Source organism: Pipra filicauda, unplaced genomic scaffold, assembly GCF_003945595.2.
Source record: "Pipra filicauda isolate LSUMZ 115617 unplaced genomic scaffold, ASM394559v2 scaffold1_size10287979_pilon, whole genome shotgun sequence".
Lineage (NCBI taxonomy): Eukaryota > Metazoa > Chordata > Aves > Passeriformes > Pipridae > Pipra > Pipra filicauda.
In genome coordinates, this window is record NW_024104310.1 from 8,510,015 (window position 1) to 8,527,696 (window position 17,682).

Below are 17,682 nucleotides of genomic sequence, written 5' to 3' on the forward strand. Positions count from 1 at the left end.
AACTTTTTCACTGTAAAATTCAACTCCAAGGTAGTAATTGGCAGGGACAAAATTATGTAGCAATTAGGGCATGACAGCAAAAGCAAACAAGAACTGAAAATGGGTTCGACACTTCTGGTAACAAGCAGGTAATTATCACAGCAGCTTGAAAGGGGCATAATCAACCAAACTGACATCATCCCTCCCACATAATAAAATGTGAAATCCCTTTACGTGCAGGGTAGCTCTTACACACAGCTGGTAAGTGCTGCTAGTCTGGTCTCGATGTCTGTGTCTGCAGAGCAGCTGAGGTTACAGTTGGGACTGTTCAACAGTGGATAATTTTATTTAGTTCTTTAGAATGATAATAGCTATTACATGTTTTCATCCACTGTGGACTACAGATATTATCTCTAGAAAATGCTATTTTATAAAATTGCCCTCTCTTTTCTGAGTATAACTTTGTTTTCAAAGTTCCTAGAACACAGAAAGAAAATCCTCTGCCTAAAAGGCACAGTTACCGTTACACCACTACCTACAAGATAAGTTTAATATTTTTAATATAAAAGTAGAATGTTGCTAGTTTTAAATATGCTCAATTCTTAACTACCACGTTTTAACTGCAATACTTTTCCCCCAATTATGTGTTTATTGAAACTTAGGTGTGAACATTAACTGTTGTCCCAAAGCAGCACTGTCCCGTGGACACGCCTGTTGTTCATATCAACACGGTCTACTTATAAAATAAATGGTAATGCATTCATCTTCATCACATATTTGAAGTAATTAAAATATGATCAAAAAACATTCATTTACCTGCTGTGCCCTTTCAGCACTATTTTACTGCAAAATTCTCCCTCTCATCAACGCAGTGTTTGGAAACCCCACAAGCCCTGACTGACTCAATGTAGTTTCATGTTAGAGGAGGTTGGGGGGAACATCCTTCTCCTTCTTCTCTGTTTTGTATATTCCTGTGTTCTTCTCCATTTTCTCCCTCTTTGTGTTGACAAATCCATTTACCTCCACACTGTCCGTCAATACCATTAACTGGCTGCTTCCACCTTCTTCCAGCTCATTAACAACAGCAAGGCCGAGCCCAACACTAATCCCTACAGTCTGCCATTAACTATTTCCACCCAGCTCCGATCTTTTAGATGGGTTTCATTCCCTGTTTCTTGGATACAAGCAATTTCAAACACACCAGAATTGCAGCTCAATTTGTATTGATTTTTCAAGACAAATTTCCACAAAACATTTACAGAATATCTGCACTATCATTTTGTAAATTGTGCTGCAAGTGCCATAAGTAAAATATGTGAATTATTAACCCTTATTTTCTCATCTTTAAAGGCTCAGCACTAACACATCACAACATGAATTCTTCAGAAAGCTGTTATCTTGAGCAATCTATTTTTTATCTATTTTTGTTATCTTTAGCAAGTTTTTTTGCACAAAATTCTCGCAAAGATAACACAAAGCTGGGTTACTGGATCTCAGCTTTTGAAAAGTACTAAGGTAGGTTTGAGTAACAGTATTCATTGTAAAATTTAAATTTGATGAGTGTGTAGCCCAGACATGGCATGCCTTGACTTGTGGAAGGTTTAACTTACTGGCAAGTAAAACAGATGCAGGCACAACAGGAGATATTTGATTGCTGACTATACGTTACTGACATGATAAAGATGTTAATACTATACAAAACCTTGAATATCCTTTTTCTTTAATTATGCTCAATTCTTTACTACATTTTACCAACAACACTTTTTCCCCTTGATGCATTTATTGAAAGTCAGGTGAGAACATTAACTGTTGTGTCAAAACAGCACTGCCCCATGGACATGCCTGTTGTTATATCAGCATAGTTTAGTTGAGAAATAAATTGTAATTCTTGTATATCTTTTTTTTTCCTGCATATATGAACCATTTTACATCTCAAATTACTTACAATGGTTAAAATTGTATAAGATCTATTAGCAAGAATTCTGTTAACTAGAATAATGATAGCACAAGTTTACAAATTTAAAACTATACCACAGTGAAAGGAAATATTGACCTCAAAGCTAAAAAAGGTAAAGACTACTAAATAAATAATAAAAAAAGTTTATTTGTAAACCAATTGCCATTGATGAGACCTCTTCCTTTTAAAGCAAAGCTCCTCTGAACACTAGGATTTTACTGTGGGAATATGAAAAATAGCTTTTTAGGGAAAGCTAGCAAGGGTCAAAGCAAAACCAACAGGACTTGGACAACGGTCAAATATTCACCTGAAGTAACACGTAAGCCACATGTACCCTTTACAAATTGAGGTTACACTGTCAGAAGAGAGTTCACAGCCAGGATCTCCACGCAGGCCTTGGAGCAGTTGACTGGCAGAGGAACAGGGCTCAGCAGCTGCAGTGAAAGGCGATTGCCTAAGTCACTGCTGCCAGCAGAACAGATCTCTGGAGCCGTGGCCTTAAATGCCCTGTAAACATAAAGCTAACTAAAAAGTTTCCATTACTAACAAAACATGGGGAGGTAAATTACCAGAGAACAGGTCCCTAGAAGTGATGAGGTAGGAAACCTTCAGTAACCTTCATCCCCTTCTCCTCTCAACCTACGTTTGCTCTGTGTCAATGACAGATTCCACCAGACATCCCTTTTTACTGAACACTTAAAGCTACAGCTTCATCCAGGAGCTGCAGCATTCAGCATACAGATATTCTAGGATACTTTAATTCTAAAGACTTGGGAGAAAATCTAAGACACACAGAAATTTCAAGCCCCATTCTGGACTACAAGCTGCAAAACAAGCACATTAAGTCATCTGATAAAGGAACAAATATTGGTTTTCTTCTTTGCATCTGGATCCTACAGTAAAGGTAATGTGGTTGGTTCAGTGTCCCTGAGGGATATTTCCCTCATCTGAACAGCTGGAAATAATGTTTTGTTGGGAAAAGTACAGTATTTTGCAGTAGAGCTCCTCCCAATAAGAGCTCTGAGAGGATGCCAGGGAAACATAAAATTAACAGTAACACCAAAAATTCTACCCTCCCTAGACACAGACACACCCCAACACCTTATTTTGTTACAGCTGATTCTACGGCCCAATCTGCAGATATGTTGAGGGTTTACCTCTTCCAAAAATGAAATCAAAAGGTGAGGCTTAGCTTCCATTGGAAAATAAAAACAAACGTGGCATTCAGTCTCACCAGACACACCCCACATTAGCACACCCCAACATTTAATTTATTGTAGAATAACACTAAGTTGGTAACACACAGCACAAGACCTTCAATTTAAAAAAGAAAAAAGAAAATACAGAAAAAGTGTGCTATCATTAAACAGCATCTCTTAGCAATGCCACTGAATTCATTCAAAACTTAATAAAAACTATCACCAAAGACAAATTTTATTAGCTAAATACATTTCTGTTGTTTCCCTTCCATATCAAATCAAAGAACAGTTTAAATGCTTAGCCTTGGATGTGCACAGTAACATAAAAATACAAAAGTCTGAGAGCCTGACTCAAAACCATCACACTTGCATGTGCAGGGCTGAGTAATTAACCTGTGTGCTTCATCAAGGACTGTCTGAAAGCCCTTTGTTTTTTATGCATTCTGTTATCAGTATCATTCAGAGCATTTGGATTAAAAGCCTATACAGTTGTAAAATTCTTATGAAAGCTTTTTTTTTTCCCCTGGATGAAAGCCTACAAATTCTGATGACTTCTTCATGAATTCTTCTTCTGAAGAAGAATTCTTTCTTTCAAGGTTCATTGGCCATAAATTTTATATTCAGGTTCATTCAAAAGAAATAATAAAAATTAAAGCTGCTAAATTTAATAGCTAATAAATATATCTATATCATCACTACAACAAGCCATGAAAGAATCCATCAATGGCACTGGTCTTTAATATTAATTACAGCACATCTTAGAAGATACACCGCTGAAGAACGAATGGGGGGGAAAATCTCTGAAAAATTTCACCTGTTCCTAAAAATCCCATAAAAATAAATTTGCTACTCTATTTCACCAGCTGCAAAATTCCAGCTCCGCTCCCTTGCACACACTTGAGGATTACACAAACTGGGTTTCCCATCATCAGGAAAATCAGGAGCCAACCGGTGGTGTGATATGTTACTTACTTACTTAGTAAGCAAGGTTTCTGTTTCTTTTTGCCAAGGAGTTGCTCTGAGTGAGGACAGCAACTAATGATGTTCTTAACACACACAGGAAAAAGAACTTTAACTTTGTAAGATATTAGTTTCAAAGAGACACAACAAAAACCACCAAGGCCACCCAGTTCTTCCACATAACTGTATCAAAAGAAAATGTACTTAAAATAAGTGACTCAGATAAGCGGCTACTATGGGTTTACTAGAGGGACCCTGTTTAAGTAAAGCAAAACTTTTAAAAGCAAATTTACAATAGAAGTATGTCTGAAGCTACATCTTATTAAAAAAAATAACAGCCAACAAACTACTTGGAAATTTTCACCCTATTATTCAGGAAGATCTAAGAATACCAAAATATTTTTAAAACAATAATAGAAAGTAAAGATTTGAGCCACATTAGAAAGCCTCCCCCTAAAGCTTACAGTTATTGCAGTACTTCTTAAGGCAGAGTTTCATGACAAAAACGCTTTTTTTGTGCGGCAGAGACACACAAAAGGATTCTTCAGGATGCCAAACACTTTCAGAACTCTCCAGTGATGACTCATCCTGTTATGTATACAAAGCTTTCATTAAAAAAAAAAAAAAGTCAGTTGGCATCATTACAAACCCTCAGTTAGCAATCTTCAACTTACTGTTAGTTCTTGTACAAAGTATTCTAAACACTCCGCAATGAAGTATTCTGGTATGCTAATTTTGGAGAGGAAAACGTGCAACTTAACTTGAATGGCTTTTCTTACACAGAGAGTTTCTACTCTAGCTCACAAAGTGCTCCAAGATGGCCTCAAACACAGTTTTTAGCTGCACAGAAATTCTTTGTTGCTCCATGGAAGTTCCTTGCCAGTCGTGCTGATCAACTATTTTGCCAAAACCAGAAAAATAAGTCTTTCAAAATGAGACTTGATGACTGTAACAAAAAGAACCACTTCTTAAAATAAAAGAAAAAAAAAAGCAGGGGGAGGGTAGTTTAACTGCTCCTAAAAACTTTGAAAGCATTCCTCCTGGCTTTCTCCTTAAAAGCACTGTTTTAATACCCCCCTCAAATTAATTTATTTAGATAATATGTTGTACTGCAACAAAACCACAATAAACTAAAACTGCCACATCGATGCAAATAAGTGTGATGAACTATGTTACTGTACTGTCAAATATTTGTTAATAAGACATCTTTTTTTATACACAGAACTTCTTTGAAATGTGGTTTGTTTTTGGGTTTTTTTGTTCTTAATTGGCTGTTGTTTGCTTTACTTACACACATGAATATTTGCAAGATGTACTGAAACCAGAAGCCTCCTACAGGGCTACATACAGTAAGAGCAGCCTGCACCTCGCTCCATGAAGTGCTGGGCTGGGTCTTCCAAGATTTTTCCAAGTCAAGAGGACCATTTTTGTTCCTTCCTGCTCATCTCCCACCTGCAGGGAGAAAGCAGCCACCTAAAAACCCAGGTAACAGCAGCTGCAGAGCTCCAACTCAAACAGGCACTTACCTCCCGAAACCCATCTCCAGACTGACTCCACACAGGCAGCAAGTCTGGAGTTTGCAGCCCTCCCACAGCATCGTCTGGCCAAACTCAAACAAACGAGCAAGATAGAAATAATTTCCTTTATGTTCAATCCCTCAGTCACTCACTTCTCTAATAATTCAGCTCCTAGTGTTGATCCTTTTCTAAATATGGCCACATAAGCATAAGAAGCGAGCCTCAGTGCCAGCTATGCAATTTCTCTTTCCCACTGGGGACACGCTTTCCAGCATCTCAGATGTTTTCAGAACAGACGCCTCCCCCACCACTGCCACATATACATTCTATTTTATTTCTTATAAACGCCTCTTACCCACAGTAGTTACAAGTGCCAAATCATCTGATTCCACAGAGTGTCAAAAGAAAAGCCAGATCTAAGAACTCATATAGCATTTGCTACCCCTTCTTCCTCTGCAACATGTTGATTTGGAAATAATACTCTTCCTTTGCTCAAATTCCAACAAGAAGTGTGATGTCCCTCTCCAGTCATTTACACTGATCATAGGGTTTGATCAACTACACCATGTTTCTCCTAAGTTTATGCTGTCCACAGGTACTGTCAAGGCTGTAACTGATCAAAGATACAAATTAAATTTGTGGATTCATGCTATGAGTCTTTGAGCTTAAAGCATACTGATTTCCATGTTCCACAAAAAAAATAAAGCAAAAGAACAGCCCATTTTTTTCTACTTCCAGACGAGCTATGAAGGCTTGTCTTAGAAAGCATAACTAAATCCTTTTTATTTTTTAATTTAGTCCTAAGTTTTTGTTATTCTCTCATTATTTATGTACTACCACAGGTGGCCATGGCAAATTACCAATATAATTTATGCTGGTTCTTTAACTGTAAGACTAGTTTATTAATTAAACACCAGAAAAAAACCCCAAGCAAACAAAAAGAAACCCACCCCAGCCTTCAGTAGTTAAAAAGAAGAGGTATAGGAAAACAGGAGACGCCCCCAGACAACAACAGAAGCTTCATATTTCATATTTGTTTAAATGAAAGCAGACACCATTTTCACTTACTCGCATTTAATCATCGGTGGATGGAAGAGGAGGGAGGAATAAGCAAAGCCAGCTGCATCTTTGGCAGCAGGTTTGGGCAGGGCTGGGGGGTTTGGGGGGTGAACAACCAGCCTCACAAACAAGAGACATTTCAAAGCACACGGCACAAACATAATGGAGGGTCCAGAGCAAAGCGTGGGCTTGGCTCCATGGAGCAAACAAAAGGGGATACTTTAATCATATTTTAATGAGGCTTTGCACGTGACCTGGTCCATTAGATACTGAAATGCTGCTGCAGTTACTCTACAGCCACCTTGGCATTTGGTGGCTAATGCTCAAACTGGCCACTACAGTACCCTTGAGGAAGGAAAAATAAATAAAGCTGCTGCAGCAGCTTTGGTTGATAACAGCATTAATACACTGGGGGTTTTAAAGATCTGTAGATCCACAGACATCAGCATGATCAAGTGTGAAACCTTAACTCACTAACAACCAGTTCTATCAGGAGACATATTACACAGAATAATTAAGTCAATTTATGCTACATTAAAAACAGGTTCATTATCCAAATACAAATATTATTTAACTAATAGAATGAATCAAATCCTAAGCTACATAACAGACATTTAACATCAGAAAATGAGATCCCATGATTCCTTAGGTCAAAAAATTTACTGCCCTAAGAACCACAGCAAAACTTGTTAACACTCCAGAAATCCTGCTTTTGGAGTCTGTTTGTCTCTTACTGCCTTCAAAAAGCAGTCCTGTTAGACACACACACACGAATTTTTTCCAGTTTAAATAAAATTTCACTGTTGTACCCTAGTGCTCTCAACCAGGTCTTTGGTATTCGTGAACCTCTTTGGAAAGTATAAACCCTGTTTTTCTCACACATACATTTTCATGCATCTTGATAATTATAATTCCAATTGACATTGAAAAGGTGATCACAAAATTAGCATTTACTGTCTCTTCCAACACTTACTACATAGCACTGATGCTGGTAGGTAGAAGATACAAGAAAACCCCAAGTAAAAGGCCACAGTTCTGCTCACAACATGTAGTTAAACTGTGGTACCCCATGCTCAGCATGTTGCAAGTTTGTGTGATTGAGGAGAAGCTGGACACATACAAAGGAGAAGTCTAATGCTCAAGAGATCTAACATAGCAATACCACCCTTGACTCCAGAAATCCCACAGTTCTTTCCCAACATTCCGCAGTCAGTGGTTTGTGGAAGTATCATTACAAAATTACTCTTTTTTTCTTATTTTCTTTCCAAGGCATCTCCTGTCAACCACTGCAGGAAACACGATGATGGAACATCCAGATCTCTGGTCTGACCCAGCACAGCTGCTGTTGTGAAATGGATAATTTCTCCAAATTATCTCACAGACAGACTCTGAACCAACAAATCTCATCATATCGCCCAAATTACTGTCACACATAAAGACTGATCTTTAACAACACTGAACTTCATCTCCAGCCTTTGCATTCAACACCCTGAACTCTGAACAGCGAACACATAATTATGCAGCCTTTCGTGGTTTATAAAAGTTTCATTCCTCTAAAAGACTGGTTCCTGATTTCTGACGTCCAGAGGCCCTAATGTGGCCTCACAGAGAATCACTTCTGCATGGTGGGAAGCAAGGGGGTGGGGAAGCAAAGAAAATGCACAAGCATCCTATATACCTTCCCATTCAGCAGGTGGCTTATTAGGATCTTTGTCCATATTGTATTGAAAAGATCATATACCTTATCCCTTAGTCGGGCCATTATCTACCACAGTAAAAAATAACCTCAAGAACAGCAAGCTTCATGTCTCACAACTATGCTTTTTCACAAGATGCTTTCACAGTCAAGAAACAACTATTTTTCTTGTATTTAAGCAACACAAAGCTCTTCTGGCAGCTCAGTGGATTCTCCTAAGTCACCAAATTCCTTGCACAGCCCCAGAAATAACCTAAGCACCATGTGTCATGCCACTGAAGAAAGTGAGATGACATTTTGCTGTTATCTTCTAATTTGAAATAATATCCAATCCATGAGCATTCTGACCTTACCTTTTATAGAAATTTATAATTTTTTGCTTCTTGTTGTCAGTTAAAGACTACCAAGAGAGATTTGTGCAAGGCTATTCTGCCCCCCTCCGGATCAAGTAATATAGTTAAGTAACAAATAAGCTCCTGAACAAAAAGCTGTTATTTGAATGTTATGCAGATTCTCCAGTCTTCAAAGTTAAAGCTGTGAACCTATCTGAGAAGACAGGTGGACTCTGCTTGTAGAGAGAGGGCTGAGGGAAAGCTCTGAAGGTGGTTGGCTCCTGAGGAAAAGAGATGGAATAAGGAGTAATTTATTATCTGCAGAAGACAAAGCAGTAAGGTTTAGAGAAGGGGTGCAAGGAAGACAGTAAAGTATGACTGTATTTTGTCATTTGTCAATTTGTCAGGTTCATGACTTGAGCCATCCCCCAAGTCCTGATTTTTGGCACTCAGGTTTATCTTTCTGAGGAAATTTGGCATGTATCTTCAAATGCCAGGACCAAAGAGTCAAGGAAGGAGTTTTATGAAAAACAGTTAGTGTTCATTGACTGCAGGCAGGTTCATCCTCATTCCTAAAAGTTGCTTAATTTCATCCATCCACTTTCCATAAGGATGTGGTGAATGTTCCTGAGGAAACCTAGTAAAAGACAAAGTGTGTTATGCAGAATCCCATGATCTGGGTGGTTCTGTCCTGGAGTGCATGTACTGGGGTAGCATGGAGTTCTGTCAGCACATTTCACTTTTGCTGCTCAGGTACAATGTGGGTATAGGGTGATCTGCAGAAAGTTTGCTTCTGATGAGTTTAGCAGGCTTAGGAGGCTGTTGGAAGGACTGGAGAGGAGATTACAGGAGAGATTATTTCAAGATATGTCTTCTTTCATTATGAGTTGCAACCACTGCAAATTGATTTTGGACTCCAGTTGTACTGACACTATGTGTTTATGGGGCAGCTGGGCACTCTGTGAAAAAAACAGCACGTTTTTTCCCTATGTGTGCCTGAAAGCTTCATCTGTTTTGTCCAGTTACAACAGCTTTACATAAAATGCAACCACTCCCCCTCATCCTTGCTTCTCTTAGATCCTTAAGAGACATAACACAACCACCACTGCTTTTCTGCCTTTAACTATACCACTACAGCACATCTTTCAAATTCCTCACAAATAATTTCCCACTCAGAAGATGCTACAGAACAGTCAGAAAAAATTGCTCTTATAACCTGGTAAAGAGACCACAACCATCACAGACTTTTCCATTACAAAGGAGACCTTCAAGACAGCCTTCCCCAGAAAAAGTCTCTTACTCTTCACCTACAAATATATATTACTTACCAGGAGAGCCAACTGAGCAGCTCTTCTTTATTTGCTTCCTGGCCTGAAACTTCTGGCACAGGAGATGGTGAGAAGTGCAAGGACAGGATGTGGAGTCCTTTGTGCAAGATTATTCAGCCCTACATCGCTCTGATAAAATTTAACACATACTATCAGTTTTTCAGATGCTGATTGTGTTTGATTAAACTGTGTATCAGATGGTAGGCTGGGTCTCAGGGCCATGACATACACATCTAGCTCAGGAAGAATACAATCAAAGACACCCAGTTCTCTGTGAGTGGCCTAGAACTGCCCCCCCTTTTTTTTCCTTTGCACTCAACTGTGATTCTTGTCAGTCTCTGGAAAGCAGTGGGAATAAAACATGACTAACTGGCCAGTAAAAGAATAATACAGAAATCGACAAAAAGTTTATGCAATTTATAATTGTTATGATTTCAGCTTAGCACTGTTTCACAGAATCTAAGTTGACAGAAAACTGTTCTCACATTTTCTTGAAATCTGAAGAATGAAAAACTATTCTGCAATGCCTGGTTTGTTTTTTTTTCTAAAGCATCCTGTTCCCCACACTTTTTGATCGTGCAGAGCAGCAATCAGTTAGCACTATTCAAAACAGTAGATACACAACAGTCTGGATTATCGAATTCTTACTTGTACTGATTAGTGTTTACTCTCATGACTATTTTATTTCAATGGAAAACTTTCTATTGACTTCAGTTGTCTTTGAAACGGAATTGTGTACCTTACAGAATACCCTATCATGCTGATTAATAATTAAATGAATCCATACAGTACTTATTCACTGGCAGTTCTTTATTTGGAGGTCCAGAGGCATCAATAATGAAAACTCCTCTGTAGTACTGGTGAAGCTGGCAGCAGAAGACGTTGAAGATTAGGCAGCCATAAGGAAAGAAATAAATATAATATAGGATGGTTTACATGTGAATTCTGTGTAGGTCTATCACTGGTCAGGGGAACTACCTCCCCTTAGCCTTTATTTCTCTCAGCTATCACCAGAGAAAACAGCAGCCAACCACCTTCATCAAGAGGGGCAAATGCAGAGGATGTCACAACTGGCCAGAGCAATCCCTGGATGTACAGCACAGTCCAGAAACTCTGACTTTCCGGTAACACACCAAACAGGAGTCAACTGATTTCAAAACATCCCCAAGGGAAGCAATAGAACTGCCTAAAATAATAGCTATTCACTGATTCAGCTCCAGGATTCCAAAACTTTCTACAGAAAAGTGACACAACCATCTCAGTAACTGAACCATGGCCATCAAGACAGATTCAAGAGCTACATGCATTTCTGAAAAATGGAAGAAAAAAAATAATTGGCTTACCAACTCCTCACAGCCTAACATTTTACATCATTGTAGGTGGATTTTACTACCCGAAGACAAATATATCAGGGGAAAAAAAGGATGCATTTAACTGTTTTACCTTTTGTCGACTGATATATAAACTAAACAAAATATACAGGCCAGAATCCTCTCCCCAGCCCAGTTTCAAAAATTAATGCAAGACTGCACCCTGATCCATACAAACCACCTCAGAAACCTTCCAGATTTCCTCGCCATTAGTCTTGTCTTCCAAGAGCAAGACTTCGAGTTGTGATAGTTGCTATTTCTGGAGATGCATAACACTGTCCTTATATCGCTCTTTAAACTGTTTATTTTTCTTAAATTAAAAATCTTGACTTCCTTTAACAAGGTGAAAACAAAGATGACAAGGGATAAATGGAAGGGAAAAGATGACTAAATACACATAAGAATAAACACTGCTTGCCTGTGAGCAACTGCACCGAGGTGGATTAAGGTGAAAGAAAAAGACTGAAGACCATGCTCCTCGTTCTCTCTATCCCATCTGCCTTAAAGATTATGTTCCTGTAACTCTGGATTCCTCTTTTTTGAGTACTGCAAATGCACAGTTCTTCCAAAAGCCCTCTACCTTGCTTCTGTGCCCCTTCTTATGTGCAATTAGCCTTCTGCTAAAATATTGCAAAGCCAATGTCAAATTTTTGAAATGAGAACAGACTGTCAAAGGTTAATAGAGTACTTACTGCTCAACCCCAACCTCCATTTTATGACAGTTCTGAACACACACTGAATGACGACTGCCACGACTGCGACTAAACCTTCTGTACACAAGGCAAGGCTGACTTGGCAGTGACAACACCTATTACTTGACCCAGATCAAGTAACTTTTGAAAATATTAGAAAATATTCTAGACTCATTCATTCCCTCATCACCCTCCTTGACCACCTTCTTGCTTGCTAAACTCATTCTCAATGGTGCTACAAAACTGTGCTGACAAAACCACCTCGCTCAAGCATAAGGGCAAATAAAGCTTCAGCCTTAGTCCTTCTTATTGCTCCTGCTATGCCATCCTTGTATAGTCCCATCCATCCCATCCCTTCCCCCCGCCCCATCCTCTTTGTTCTGCCAAATACATCAGATCTTTTCACCCTGTTCCTCATGCTTGGAAAAAGCCTTCAAATTCCGTCAAACTCAGTATCTTCACAAGTCATTTGATTCAAAGAAGGCAGATTTCTGCAGAACTATAAGCATAAATAAGAATTCCGCTCGAGGTTTTCTGAATTCTGGGAAAAACACAGCTCCCTTTCCTCCTGGTCTAATCCCACCTCAAACAGATCTCCCACAGAATGATTACTCCCATAACTGCCCTCTTCAGAGTTTGTCCCATTTTTCTCTATGGCACCTGATGTTAGATGCTAAGAGGGGGCAAAAGTATTAGATTGTAAGCTGGTTGGGGCAGAAGCCAAACCATAAATCAGGCAATAATAACCTGCTCTCTCATGCACTTCTTCCCAAACAGAGTTTTCCAAAAGCCATCTACACTGTCTTTTTACACCACTGGGACATTTGGGGCCCAGAAATTAAAAACAGAGATAAGGAAAAAAAAATAAAAAGAGAAAGGGAGATCTGGAGTAACAACAACATGGAAGTGTTTGTGGTTAGGAGGAACACATTGAGCTCCATCTAAAACAAAGAATTCATTCCTGAAACTGAATTATACCCAAGAACTGCAAGTCCTGACTAAATAAACAAATACACAAGCAGATTCTTTTCTATGCCTTCATCTTCTGTGTCTAATTAAGCAATGTTCCTCAAGAATTCACCTTTCAATGCTTGGAAACCAGTATGAAAACATGGGACAAAGTAGCCAGCGTAGAATCTTTTATTTTCTAGCTATGCTACCATCATCACAAGCCACAACTTAGTGCTTACCATTTCACCAGTGAATACAGACAAGAGGGAGACTTTCACCGAAGAGACAGACAGAAATACAGTGTGCTATGACTAACTTCCAATAGATCTTATGGAGGAGTCAAATATCCTCTATATGTGTGATATCATCTGTGCTTATGGCTGGCATTGGACCTCAAGTTCAAGATGAAAATAAATCCTAACAAGGCCATGTATAATTATGCTCCATTTTTTTAATCAGAGATATTTCCAAAGGGCAAAGCTTGACTGTGATGTTTTGCCACTCATTTTGATATGCATCTATATCTGAGACGTCAGGAAAAAAAAATCTGTAAAGACCACTAAAAGACACATCTGTTTGCTGAACACATTCCCCATCAGATTACCAAACACAAAGATGTGAACACTCTCAAACAGAAGGTGCTCACCTATTCCCTGAGCCACGTGACTGTTTCTCCACCACGCAGCTTTCCCTACCGAATTCCCGTGACATTTCCTGGTTCACCTAAGCCATCCCAGGGAGCACCACTGTGGCACAGCAAATGCCATGAATCGCAAGAAGACATCTGATATCTGTGATATCACATGCTGGGATGCTGCCAGAGAACCACAACATGCCAAAAGGATTTCACAGAGGAAAGACAGAATTATAAAAGACTAGCTAAAGGCCCACTGTCAAATTGGTTTTTAATACTTCTTTCTGCAAACATGCTATGTCCCAGAGCTTCCAGAAGCCTTAGTAATTACTAAAATTGGAACAGCCCAAATAAAACAAAAAAGTATCTTTCAGCTTGTTTAGAGAGTGCTTTTGACAACATTCCAGAGCCAGTCCCTCTTCTTCTTGGGCTGCCTACTTTATACTAAATGGTATACAAAGTATATACTCCTCCACACTAAGAGTTTTCTATCCACACTTCGGAGAACAGGAAACCAGAATTGCAAAACTGTGAGATTTGAAAGCAGTGATGATAAAAGAATCCTTTTACCATTATTTTTAAATAGCTGAATAAATTTCAGTCTGGAAATACCCTGTAAAGCACATGCTGAATGGTCCTTTTAGCCTGAAACAAAAGCAGAAATAAATACATGGCTGCTTTTAATTTTTGCTCAGCCATTTACCCTTAAGAGATCATTTTCAGGCAAGTCCATTGAACGGTCGCATTAAGAAACTGTACATGATGCAACTACTTTCTACTGGTATATTATGTAAATTACAATAATGCTACCCCCCTCCAAAAAAAAAAAAACAAACAACTCTCAAAGAACATTTTGCCAAAACTCTGCAGGAGTTTCTGCTTGGGAAAGAAAAATAGAGAAGAAAATAAGAAAAAAACAGGCAAGGAAAAAATAGGGAAAAAATAGGGAAAAAAAGGGTATAAGTCAACTGAGTACGGAGTCTGACAAAATAATTATACCAAAATTAAATAACAATTCAAACAAGCAAACAAAAAAAGAGTATTTTGCCCTAAAAGCATCTGGATTTATTGCTGACAGAATATTAGGTATTACTTCGCACATAACAGATAAAACAAAAGAAGAGTAGAGTCGTAACACAGTCTACAAAGACTACCTGAAAGTGAGGCAAGCAATTAAAAACTACAGATGCTCAAGCTCCAAGTTATTGTCAAAAGAAAGGCCATTTACAACAAAGCAGTAAAGGATGCATAACCAAATAGTTTAAAAATAAATGTGCAGTAGTCATCAGTGAAGTTACTGAACGGCTCACATAGATCCCACAGCACTGAGAAAAGTCTGTCTCGTCCCCTGCCTCTGTCTTACAAGTAGATGGTTAAAATATCTGCACTGAACATTCTGGGAGCTGCAGTTATTTTCTGCAGCGAGTGTATTTTATTGTGCAGGAACATCAAACACCACGGAATACCATCACCATGATGTACAGACAGCACAAAGACCCCTCCATGCAACCTCCAGCGTAGTAGCTGTGTGTACTTCAATACACAGCATTGTACAGAGTCACTGAGAATCTGTAAATGTCTGCCTAGTTGTTTCAGTTTTGCCAGAGGAGTATGAACCCACTGCTGCTTTACTTCTTCAGATGAAAAAGCCCAAAATCATTTTCATACTGATCCTCAGTTCTTTCAGCAACTCTATGCCAAATAAAGCTATTAGAGAAAACAGTGAAGTTAAATAATAAAATACACTAACTCAGGAACGTTTTTCAATTATGTAAGAATCTGGTTACAGTGTTAACTAATGATTCACTGGTGAGTACCTCGTGTTTAGTATCCAGAATTACACACAAGACTAAACCAGTTTTTCAGAAAAATACAAAACACTACACAAACTGGTTCATATTTTGAAAGCATAGGTTGTTTTGTTGTTTGGTTGTTTTCTTTAAATCAACCTGCTACAAAGTTCCCACTGGAAAAAGAGATAGCCAGCTTCTCATATTGTCCAAACAAAAAAAAAATACTTTTTTTCTTTACAGTTTGTACCAAGTTTGTTAAAGCCAGCCAGTTACATAACACTTACTTTGACTTATGACCTATTTGCTCACTGCTCATACAAAAATCATCATATAGGATGGCCTGACCATGCATTATGCGCTAGAAATACAGTATATTTTTAAAAGTGTTTTTATTTTTCTTTCAGTTGAGAACTACAGATAAAGGCAGCTGGGAGGATCACCTAAAATTAACACTATAAAGGTACATGCTTTGAAACCATGTGAAATTAAAATGGCACACTCCTCAAAAAATAGTGTGTACAGAATACTTCAAAATATTACAGGAAAAGGAATCCTATCTCAATTTTCCATCAGTCCAGAATTTACATCAGGAAGTGAAAGTGATAAAAAAAAAAAAATTAAAAAGGGGAAAAAAATAACAGTTGTGCTATAGATAACCATAAAAAGTCCTATTTTTTAAAGAATATGAGCGCGTCCGTGCGGGCACACGTGTGTAGGTGTACCCAGGGCAGCGATGACCGGATGCCCGGGTCAGATGGAGCGGGGCTTTTGTGGCTGTTTCTCCCACCCACCCACCCTCCTTTTTCTTATTTTTATTTAGCAAACGGCCGAGGATTATCCAGCGAGCGTGTAACTTGAACCTCTTACACCCACGTCTGGACTCGGGTCCGGTTGGTTTTATTTTTTTATTTTTTTTTTTTTTTGGGGGGGGGGGGGGGTTGGTGGTTTTATTTTTTTCTTTTTTTTTTTGACCAAACGGCGTCGAATTCGCTCTCCCAGTGTGTCAGCGGCGCCAAGTTTTCCGCCCGGTCCCGGCGGGTCCCCCCGTCCCCGGGGGAGCCCCTTCCCCGCTGTCACCGCCTGCCCTCCGATACAAAGAAGTTCAGCGCCCGCCGTACTCACCCCCGGCGAGCCGGCTCTGCGCGACATCGCCCAGCGCCGCGGAACCGCTCGCAAATCCCCCTCTGGAAAATGGAGGGGCTGGCACCGGCGCGGATCCGGAGGGAAGAGAAGTTATTTACATGTCAGGGCCCGAGCGCGGCGCGGAGCGGGGACGGCGGTGATGCTCAGCAGTGCCCGCGGTCTGCCATGTTCGTGCCGCTCGCTCGCAGCTCCCCCGGCCGCTGCCCCGGGGCCTCGGGCGGCTCTACAGGGCCCCCCCCATGGCGGCGCCGCCGGGGAGCGATGCGCCACAGCCCCGATCGCCGCGGAACTTCGGCTCCGGGATCCTCCCCGAACCAGGCTGGGGCCGCCGGCGGAGGAGGAGGCAGGGAGGGAGGGGGAGGGGAGCGGGGGGGGGGGTGGGGGGGGGGGGGGGGGAAGGGGAGGGGAAGGGGGGGGTGGGAGAAAAAAAAAAAGAGGAGGGAAAAAAAAAAAAAAAAAAAAAAGAGCCAAGGGAGAGAGAGAGAGAAAGTAGATCCGACGCAGCCGGGCGCCGCCAATGTGCGGACCGGAGCGCTGCGGCAGGAGCGGGGCCGCCCGCGCTCGGGAGGCGGAGCGGCGGCCGCCTGAGGCGCAGCGCCCCCGCCCGCAGCGCCCCCGCCCGCGGCGCCCCCGGCCCGGCCCCCGCCCCGCACCCCGCGGGGCCCCGCACGGCCCGCGGCGGCCGCGGCCGGGCCTCCCGCAGCCCCTGCCCGGGAGCGCCTCCCGAGCGCTCCCGCTCCCTCCCTCCCTTCCCCCCACGCCCGCACTTTTCCATTTAACAAAGCGGCGCAGCCAAAAGTTACGTTTCCATAGACGACGCCGGCCGCTTCCCCGGCGGCCCCTCCTCGGCTCCTGGGGCTGCTCCGGGAAAACCAGGGTTTCACCCCTGAAGATTAAGATGGGACTTCGGGGTCGCCTTTTTTTTCTTTTATTATTTTTTCCCCCCCACAGAATCGTTAAGGTTGCAAGGGTTGGACCTCTGGAGATCATCCAGCCCAACTCCCCCTGCCAAGGCAGGTGACACAGGAACGTGTCCAGGTGGGTTTGGACTGTCTCCAGAGAGGGAGACTCC

The 17,682-nt window shown here is 40.8% G+C and overlaps 1 protein-coding gene across 7 annotated transcripts in view; it reads right to left on the bottom strand.

The window, feature by feature from the left end:
- KMT2C (lysine methyltransferase 2C) overlaps positions 1-17,682 on the bottom strand; it is a 195,193-nt gene that overhangs the window by 159,325 nt on the left and 18,186 nt on the right. The window contains exon 1 of one of the 7 annotated variants that reach the window (XM_027727810.2): positions 16,590-16,896. The exons of the other annotated variants lie outside the window; for them this stretch is intronic. The gene's annotated coding sequence lies outside the window, so the exon portion shown is untranslated. Of the gene's footprint in view, positions 1-16,589; positions 16,897-17,682 lie in introns of those variants that run through there. 7 annotated transcript variants of the gene reach the window in all.